This window comes from Vicia villosa, unplaced genomic scaffold, assembly GCF_029867415.1.
Source record: "Vicia villosa cultivar HV-30 ecotype Madison, WI unplaced genomic scaffold, Vvil1.0 ctg.000666F_1_1, whole genome shotgun sequence".
Taxonomy (NCBI): Eukaryota; Viridiplantae; Streptophyta; class Magnoliopsida; order Fabales; family Fabaceae; genus Vicia; species Vicia villosa.
In genome coordinates, this window is record NW_026705297.1 from 683952 (window position 1) to 694982 (window position 11031).

The window sequence follows — 11031 nt, forward strand, 5'->3', positions numbered from 1 at the left end:
CCCACGCGTGACTCAGATTCTTGGCCTGGCCGGATGCAATTTTGACTCTGCGAAGAGGTGACTTTGGAGCTTCATAAGTGATGCAATATTCATCCAAATGATACAATTCTTGATGCAATGTGTAGAGGACATGGAGTATAAGAGACAAATACCAAGGTTGCATCTGATGGGTCTTTGTGCCCCTCTGTGGTCAGCTTCAAAGTTTGCACACCGACCGTTTGACAAAATGCTTGCGTCATGCCTAGCAATTTGCCCAGCAACATGACTTGAATGACATGGAATCTCTCACTTTCAAACCTTTGTATCTTCTAAACCAAGTTTCAATTGAAAAAACACCAAACTACAAAGTTATTGTATGCCATGACTGGAACAATTTTGATGTTGTGACTTTTCTGAAATGAAGCCTTGAAATACGTGTAAAATTGACTGAAGTGAGCTAGCCAACCAAGCTTCAATTTATTCAAAAATTTCCTAAGTATAAAAATTTCTTCCTTTGGTAATTCTCAAACCAACCAACTTCCAAAAATAGTAGCCTTTGACAAACTTTGATTTTTAATTATTTCTTCGATTTTCTCTGACCGATTTTCTACCAAAAGTCAGTATTTGACAGTTGACTTTGACTTTGACCAAAAAGTCAGCTTTTTCCTAATTTTTCTGATTCCATGTGAATTTCCCGATTAATCCACTTCTGATTCAACTCTCAATCAGTTTGCAACCAAAGAAGCTTCAATGAATATATTTCTTCAAGGCAACCATACTTCATGCTCAAAATTATTTCCTGATTAAATTTTGATCAAAGATATCTCCCACGCAGAAGCTCTTTTTCATCAATTTTCTTGAACAGTAACAATGATATGAATGAATGTATTGAATGAATGACCTACGTGAGGTATGCATATGAATGTGACATGAAAGCCAATTGGGGAATAAATAAGTGGGCAAATTTTGGGGTGCAACAGTAATTCAGACGTCCCAAGAATCCTCTAACTTGTTTCTCGGTACGGGGTATAGGCATTTCTTGAATGGCTTTGACCTTGGCAGGATCAACTTCAATACCTTTGCTACTGACGATGAAACCTAAGAGTTTACCGGATCTTACTCCAAAGGTACACTTGTTCGGATTCAGTCGCAACCTGTATTTCTTGAGTCTGTCAAACAGCTTGTGCAGATGACCCAGATGTTCTTCTTTGGTGTTGGACTTTGCAATCATATCATCGACATAAACCTCTATCTCCTGATGAATCATATCATGGAACAGAGCTACCATTGCACGCTGATATGTTGCTCCTGCATTCTTTAAACCAAAGGGCATTACTTTGTAACAAAAGGTTCCCCAAGGTGTTGTGAAGGTTGTTTTTTCCATGTCTTCGGGCGCCATCTTGATTTGATTGTACCCTGAGAATCCATCCATAAAGGAGAATACCTTGCATTGTGCAGTATTGTCAACTAGTACATCGATGTGAGGTAAAGGGAAATCGTCTTTGGGGCTTGCCCGATTCAGATCTCTATAGTCTACACACATTCTGACTTTCCCTTCTTTTTTAGGCACAGGCACGATGTTAGCTATCCAAGGAGGATAACTCACAACTTTCAGAAAGCCAGCATTGAATTGCTTTTCAACCTCGTCTTTGATCTTCTTTGACATATCGGGCCTACTCCTCCGCAGTTTCTGCTTAACTGGAGTGTTATCTTCTTTGATTGGTAGGCGATGAACCACAATGTCCATGTCAAGGCCAGGCATATCTTCATAGGACCAGGCGAATATCTCAACGTAGTCTTGTAACATTTGAATCAGTCTTTGCTTGACACTGTCTTCTAGATCAGCCCCTATCTTGACTTCTTTCTTTTCTTCGTCACTGCCCAAGTTGATAACCTCAATTGGTTCTTCATGCGGCTGTATAGTCTTTTCCTCTTGTTCTAACAGCCTTGCAAGTTCTCTTGGTACTTCACAATCTTCCTCACTTTCGTCCTTAGTTTGGTAGATCGGATTTTCAAAGTCATGACGGGCAATAGCAGAATCATTATCAACGGGATCCAGAGTGAATGTGAATCTGCATTTATTTATGTGGGTGTGTGTAAGAACACATAGCTATTTGAAAAATGAATAAAGCAAAGAAAAAGGATCACAAAATTTGAATATGCAAACGTCCCATGATTTTACTGAATGAACATGATCATGATATGACAAACCCTTATAAAAAGGACCAGTGTGCTTCGGGCAAGGCACACGGCTTTCAAGTTCATGGTTCGATAGTACAGGAACCATTTTTATCTTTGAACAATATAAACAACGAAAACAGGAAATTGCATTTACTCCTGATCAAAGGAGATCACATCCTCAGCTTCCCAGTTGTTCAATCCATTGTTGTGAGCAGGGAGTATCCAACTGCTCCAGTTGCAGTTGTCTTCTTCATCTTCCACAGCATTGATTTCTTTGGTGGGGAAATGAGCCGGTGATCTTTCGGGATAAGTAATATACTCTGCTGGATACGAGAGCCCAGGCTGAGATACCTTTGTTGGCTGAGCGAGATACCCGATAAGATTGTCCCATCCAGTTGGAATGATGTCTTCAAGGGAGACTTGTGCATTCTGGGGAGCATTGTATTGTGTCAGGAAATCATTCTCGTTATTTGGTGTTTCCCAGACTTCTTCAGGAGCGACAGGGCTTGTGAATGTCATATTGTCTTCAAAATGATTGTCCCATCCAGTTGGGGTGATGTCTTCAATAGCGATCTGCGAGCTCATGGGAGCAGAATACTTCACCATAAAGTCATACTTGCCACTTGGTTCTCCTAGTGTATCCCAAACTTCTTTTGGACTAGGTGGACCTTGGTATTGCTCAGTGATGGAACTTGTGAAACTTTTGCAATCTTCAAACTGATCACCCCATCCAGTTGGGGTAATGTCTTCCATAGCAATAAAAGAACTCTGAGGTGTAGTATATTTTACTAGAAAATCATACCCGCCGTTTGGTTCTCCCAAAGTATCCCAAACTTCCATGGAAATAGGTGGGACTTCATTTGGATATGGCTGAATAATATGGTTCAAGAACATTCCATCGTCTTCAATAGCATTCACTCCTTGGCTGATGAAATGTGACATTAATCCTCCAGAACGAGGACTCTGATCGTTCTTCTGATTTCCATTAGCATAGCCCAGGCCTAGCTTATCGAACTTGTAAGGTACATCGAGGAGCTGTCCCCATACTGTGCAACCACCTTCTTCGATCACAGCTTTGGCATCTTTGAGAGAAGCCATAGTTGGAGTTATTTTTGTAGCAGGAGTAGTAGAAATATGTTTGGTAGTAGAGACATCTAGAAAGACTACCTCAAAATATTGGCAGGGAGTTTCGATGAATTCGTCCTCCAACTCAACATACTTGGAGTTGCTCAGGTGGCTAACCACATATTCTTCTTCGCCATAAACTGTGACAACCTTGCCTTTTACTGGATACTTCAACTTCTGATGTAGGGTAGACGTTACAGCATTTGCCCCATGTATCCAAGGGCGTCCTAGTAAATAGGAATATGCTGGGTGAATTTCCATTACGTAAAAGGTAGAATCAAAGATCTGAGAGCCCACTCGGATTGGGAGCTTCACCTTTCCGTACATTGTTCTTGTTGACCCGTCGAAGGCTCTTACCACAACATCGCTTGGTTGTAACACAATTCCTTCGAAGTCAAGCTTTTCCAGTACTGCTTTTGGTAACACGTTCAAAGAGGAGCCGTTATCTACCAGCACATGAGATAGAGTGGTGCCATTACATTCAATAGAGATGTGCAGGGCAGCAGCAATGATTTCAGGTTTCAGAATCTTTTCTAAACCAGTGAAAGGTAATTGATCTCGAACCGGTAATCCAATTAGTTCAGAGAACTCTTCCAAAGTGGGTACTAACTGGTAATCAGGAAATGTAAAACAATGATGTTCGGGATCAAAGAACTGGAAAAGGACCCGTATCATGTCTTCTTCAAATTTTGAGGTAACCAAATGGAGTAGGTGACCGTGCTTTTCGGTGAATTGAGCATTCCTAGGAAATTCGGATATTAAGTCCTTAAGTTCAGATGGTACTGTTGAAATGTTGATTCGGATGTAATCTCTGGTAGCGGGAGCCATTACCTGCAATAATAGAATAAAGGTAAACTCTTCGATCCTTGAAATGATTAGTGAGAAAATGATATGCTTATGATGCTTATGATGTCATGATGTCAAACATGTGGCACACACAAACAAATCAAACAATAGCCTTAGGTTTAAAGGCTTGCATGAAGTTCATAGGTGATACCCTCCCCTACTGAAGTTTAGTTGGTTAAAACCTGTCCTAGAATAGTATTCGGGTTCAATGATCCTTGGAGGTAACATCTCAATACGGCGCTCGGACGGCCGATCAAAATATTCCTCGAGGATAACTAACTTCGATCAATTTCAAAGCTAGTTACTTAATAGGCCACAGGTCAAGTTCAACTAAAAGGTTCTAAGACAAATTAGTGTTTAATGACATTTCGGAAGCCTAACATACTCCTTGATCATTTTCAAGGGATATCAGTACAGACCAAAGTGTCGCACTAATGGTGACTACCAGATACACCGTATCGGTACATGCCGTACAGTTTCCTTGGTCTATTATCACATACTTAAGGTATCTCGAGATTCGGGTTAGAATCTTTCACACAAGCAAGTACCCAAACAAACCTTTGAAAAATAGAGCAATCAAATCAAGCAATTGAAAACATCGAAGTGATCTATACTCTAAGGTAACCCCTTTTGAAAACATTTTGTTTTTAGAAAGTAATCTTCCCCAGCAGAGTCGCCAGTTCTGTCGCCCTCGGTTTTTTACCGTACCTCTCGTGGAGAGATATACGAACTGACACTCTTCTCTTTGCTTTTGTGTTTTTGAAAAATCAGAGAGTCGCCACCGACTTTTATTTTATCCAATTAAGGAAAGGTTTATAAAAGAAACAGAAAAAGACCTTTAAGAAATTCTGGGTAAGGGGGTTGGTTATACAAAGGGAAGGTGTTAGCACCCTTTGTATCCATGGTTATCCATGGGCTCTTAGTTTGCTTAGCTCACTTGTTTTGAATCATTTTTTCCTCTTGCCTTGAAATGCTTGTATGTGGTTTCAAATACCTTTGTAAATTGACTTTGTAATGATCCTTGTGCGGATGTATACAAAGTGTTTTATCTTTCGAAAGATGTTTTGAAAAAAAAAAGAACGTTAACTTCGTAATAATCCTTGTTTGGATATATACCAAGTATTGTCTTTTTTTTTTGAAAGTTTTATTTTGAAAACAATGATATATGAGACATTTGTTTGTTTTGATTTGAGCAAGCAAATTAGGAGGTCTACCCTAAGTTATAAGGTCTTTTCCTATTTCCTTTAGAAAATTCTCCTTTCACCGAATGTAAACGAAAGTTCGATTTTTTGCATTTGAAACAGTAGAATTTGATTTTGATTTTGAAAAGAGTAAAAGAGGGATTACCCTAAGAGGTGCAAATGTGATTGTGTTTTGATTCAGATATTTTATCTTTGAAGTTAGTGATCTAACGCTTCAGTTTCTATTCTTGACATACACGCAGTTTTATATGTGCTGGAATTAAAATGCGGAATGTAAAATGCGGAAAGTAAATCTACGCTATTACATCGATTGTGCGGGAAATGTAAACTACGCTATTTACATGAATTTGACAACCTATACACTTGATCTAGGAATTTAAATTTGCAATAAGATAAAAGAAATATTTTTGGATTTTTTGTATAATTGATTTTAATTAGAATTAATGCATGATTAATTTAATTAAAATGAGGAAAAAGGTAGAAATAAAATTTAAACCTAAAAATTAAGTTTAAAATATGTTCAAAATGCTTATTAATTAATTTTAAAATAAAACTAATTTTTTTGGAATTTTTGAAATTGTTTTGAAAACTATTAAGTTAAATAACATATAATTATGCAAATAATTACATAAATAATTAAAACTTAAAGAGAAAAATATTCTAAATATGTACAAAATTAGTCTAAAATATATAAACTAAATTTAATATAAAGAACAAAATTTTTTATGATTTTTTGATTGGTTGAATAATTAAAAAGCAAATATATAAATATATACTAATTAATTAAACAAAATATTTTAATTATTAAGAAAAATAAAATATTTTTATGTCAAAAAAATAATAGATTATTTTATAAACCTAGAAATATTTTTATTATATTTTTTTGATTTTTGAAACTATTTTAAATTAATTTTGTAAAGAAAATAAAATAAAATAGAAAATATATAAAACAATAATCATGTGTGGCAAACCCCTAGGGTCTATGGTGAACCTGCAAGACAAGGAGCGTTAGATGAGAGAATTAAAATGATCTAATGGACAAGGACGTGTGGCGCATGGCAATAGTCTAGTCAGCGAAGCATCAGATCCGAGAATAAGACAAAACGCGCGCTTTTTCAAACTGGCCAATCAGATGGCGCCACGCCTTCGTCTTCAACCTCCAGCCAATACTTTTAATAGCGTTTTTTGCCAAAAAGCACTGTAATAGATGAAACTCATCCCTGCAAAATAGCGAATAGGGGTAAACAAGCATAGAAATTTTTTGCGACATATCCATTTGATTCGTCATGATTCACTGAATTCAACCATGCCCTTAATTTTGTCTAATTTTGCCTTTTAAGAAAAACCCTAAAATAGAGTTCAAGAACCCTAAAATGGTATCTTCATGGATACATGTTCAAACTTCAATTAACCATCCAGAAACGATCAGAACAATGAACTAAATTCAAATATATGATTACATCGTGCTAGATGTGAGTGTATGATGAGATTTTGTTAAGTTTTTGTTTGCACAAACCGTGAGCTATGGTGCTCGATTCTTTGTGTTTCAAAGCTTGAAACTGATTGGAACAGGTTCAATGATGCTCAGAGATGATGTTTGAGTGTTTAGTTAGGATTAAAAATGACTTAAACTGAAAATTCGAATTTCAAGTTTCTTTGAAAATTTCAAATGTGTTACAAGTGAGTTACAAGCATAGGTTTGGTTCTGATCTTGTCTCTTTTTCATTGATGAAGTGTTGTACTTCATTTATAGGCAGAGAAAGTGCTTAAGAACTAAGCTAGGAAGCATTGATGTCTTTATTGAATTCTTGAATATTATAATATATGTAGCTTTGAATTCAAGCAACCATGGCTTGATTTTTCCACTCTCTTCTGCTGTACCAGCTTCTTGTGGCAGAGTTGAATGTTTCTTGATGACCTTAGCTTAATATCCAAGCCACATAACATTATCCTTCCATTTCTTTTTCAATTTAATCTTAAATGTAATAAAATTAAACCAAAAAAGAAATAAAATGTTATGGGCCTTTGGTTGATCATGGGAGGCCCTTAGCATTGTTAGAAACATGTTTGGATCATGGAAATTTGGTCTCTTTTGGAAAAAAACATTTTTGATCAATGTTGATTTCATGCATTTTCCCAAAAAATGGCCAACTTCAACAAGGCATAAATCCCTCAATTTTTATCATATGAAGGAGTTCTTGTACTTTTTAGAAACCTCAAGATGTCCTCTACAAGCCACTTTGGAAACTTCTTTTCATTTGGAGAAGTTATCTTGATGTTATGGCCTTTGACAAAAAACCACTTTTTGTTGACTTTGAAAATGACCTGTAATGTCTTGGTTCATATTTTTCAAATGGTGAATCTAATGACCATGGGACCAATTGCATTTGAAAGATAATTGAATTTCCTTCAAAATGAGCTTTGGTTTGAATTTTTTGGATGAAGGATGAGAGAGTTATGACCAGTCAAAGTTCAGTTGACTTTTTAGGAGAAAACCCTAATTTTGAAACTTAGGGTTTTGTTGATTTTTGATCTTTCCTTGATGAATTATGATCAACCAATGATCAAATGATGAATCTTTTGACAAAATATGGATGTTGACAAAAAATTACATTTTTGACTGTCTGTTGACTTTTTGGTCAACCGGGTCGTCTGTTGACTGTTTGAGCTGCTGACTGTGCGTCTGAGTGAATTTGAAGTTTGAAAATTTGTATGGTGGTACTTTGAGATATATGGAGGTCCATGAAATCCATTTGAGGTCTCAAAAACTTGTTCTCCTGAAAAAAACAAAAAAAAACCTAGTTGGGGACTGTTTGCATAGGAGACAGTTAAGCGTACCTGATTTTTGTGCAGTGCTGAGTCTCTGCTAATCATGTGATATTCAGAAGACTTCTAGAACAAAAATCTTGGAATTTTGAAATGCAAAAGTTGAACTTGATTGATGGTACAAAACACGGAGAATTGCACTGTCAGCGGGTCTGACTGTCAACTGACTGTTCAGGTATTAATGTAGCAGTTAAAGTGAATTTTTCTTTTTGTTTTTTTTATTGTGTTAATGGTGGAAATTTATTTACATGAGTTGTTAGAAAAACACAGACATAATAAATAAATAATATATACTGTATGCGAGCAAAACTACCGATAATAACCCTGAAAAACATTTAATGCACAGAAAAATAAATATTTAACTGGCAGAAAACACACAAAATATTATCTTAATAATTAAACAACAGTACGACATTTAATACTGACAGTACGAATATTACATAATTTAATGAACAGTACGACGAGTGAACGGTACGTTATTAAAAAATAAGAGATACGACAAACTTTAAGAATGACGATTAATAACCCATGCTACAAATAATAACACATAGATGATTGGGAGTGTAAACAACCCAGGTCCACATTTTTCAGGACTATGCAGACAGAAGAAGGACATGATTACCACCACGACGGTGATGACCATAAGAAAACACGTTTCCATCCGCTTCGCCATTTTTGCCGGGGAAGAAGAGAGAATGAATATGAAGCAGAAATTTGAGAGATGAGTTAGAATTTGATGTGAGAATTTATGAAAAAAATGAGAGGTATTTATAGAGTGAAAAGAAGGATAGAGACGTTGGGGAATGAAGTGATTCCGTACAAAAAGGAAAATTTGAGTGGAAGTAGGATTTGAAAGAAAGTGTATGGTAGGGTTTGAAAAAAGAGATGTATAGAATAAAGTTAGGATTTGATTTTGAAAGAAAGAGATTTGAAAAGAAAGGAAAAGATTTTTTTTTGAAAATAATAGAATATAGTACAAAGATTAGTGGGAAACAAAAACTAATAATAATTTACTTGTTACCAGTACAGTCTGAATCCCCGGACTCTGCGCCTGCAAAAAGATTTAATTCTGTACCAATTGCGTCAGTACTATTTATCTGCAAATAAATCTCAAATAAACAGCGTGTGTGAAATGATAAACAGTAATTGGCGTTTGCGTAAGAATAAATTCAACAGCGAACCAAAATACCGTATAAGAAAAATTCTGAAAACCGAGTATTCATAAAATCAGGATATTTATGAAATAAAATCCAAGATTATATGAAACTCAATTTTTAGACAGAAGTCTGTTGCCTACTTTCTGAAAAAAGATGCGGGCAAATTTGGGGTATAACACTGTCCAATAAGGTTGTTGCACACGTGAGGAGAGAGGGATGTATTTTTGACCGGCCAATGGGTGCTTGCTGCGTGGCCACGTCATTGATCAACAAAGAGCCCTAGAGTCTGCCCTCGCCGGAGACGGTGGAAAACACTTTCTTCTCCAGCGACCGTTCACCTGCAAGCTGCAAAATGCACCAAATCATATGCAATAAAAACCTATCCCGATCGGAATTCTCCCCTGATTCCGAATATACCAATAGTTTGGCTCGAAACGTCCTGAAAAGACGAATACGAAGATGGAACTCCAACGTGCCCTAGCTATGGCTTCTCCCTGTTTACACGTTAAACCTTGCGTCTACTGCTTGAAACCTGTTATAATGATCCCCCTGAGGTCATACAAACCATTGAAAATTGTTAGTAACGCGCAAATTAGGAGAACTGAAATCCAGAATTTTACTACACCAGTGCTTTCGAGTTGAAGGATTCTGGTGTCTTTTTTCCTTGTTCCTGGGCTTGGGTCTGATCTTTAATACCTCAAAGATAAGAAAGGAGGCTTAGACAAGCCGGAGAGTGGCTGCAACACAAGGTTTGGTGGTGCAAGTTTCTTTTGAAACATTTCAAGTATAAACCCTAATATTCTTGGCTCCCTTCCTCTTTCGTCCTCCCTGGTCCTGAATTCTTTTTCCCATATATATGAGTCTCTTTAGGGTTACTAATGGGCTTGGACTATTGAATTTCCCTTCCTCTAAATGACCTCTTTGGTTTCATCTCAATTGAAGCTTCCATGCTCGAGCTATGAGCTCTGACCTAAAAGGTGTTTTTCGTTGACTTTTAAAAGGACCTGTAATGTTTTTGTCCATATCTCCCAAATGGTGCGTTTATTGATTTTTGGCCAAACATCAAAGTTGTAGAGAATCCAATTTCCTTCAAAATAGGCTTTGGTTGGACAATTTCTGACAATCCATGTGAGATTTATGACCGGTCAAAGTTGAGTTGACTTTTTTAGTAAAAAACCCTAATTTAAATCTTTGATTAGGAGAGAGTGACTTGAGCTTAACCATTGAGCCTTGAACCCTTGAAGATGAAATAAGACGGGCAAATTTTGGGGTATGACACTATTCATACCATAAGGAGGGTATGTAGTCTTTTCATTGGATGTATCGGGTCATCGAGGGTCATCGTTTGCCATAAGTCTATCCATACCATAAGGAGGATAGGAAGTCGTATGCGTTGATGAGAATAGTCATAAAAGGCAACATGTAAGGATACCTTAGCATTCGAAGGGACTATCATCATGTAATCGAAGGCAACATCGAGGGACGAGATCATTTTTTATCGTAGGCAACATCAAAGTGACTATGATCTTTATGATGATTTTTTAATCGAAGGCAACAGGCTAAGGCATCCCTACATCCAAGGGACTTAACTATTTAATCGAAAGGCAACATGAGAGAGATTACCTTAAAGGTGAGTGTGTGAACAAAAAATGATTGATTAATTAATCCTAAAAATTAGGGTTATTCTAGTTTGATTTTATCTTGCCATACAATCC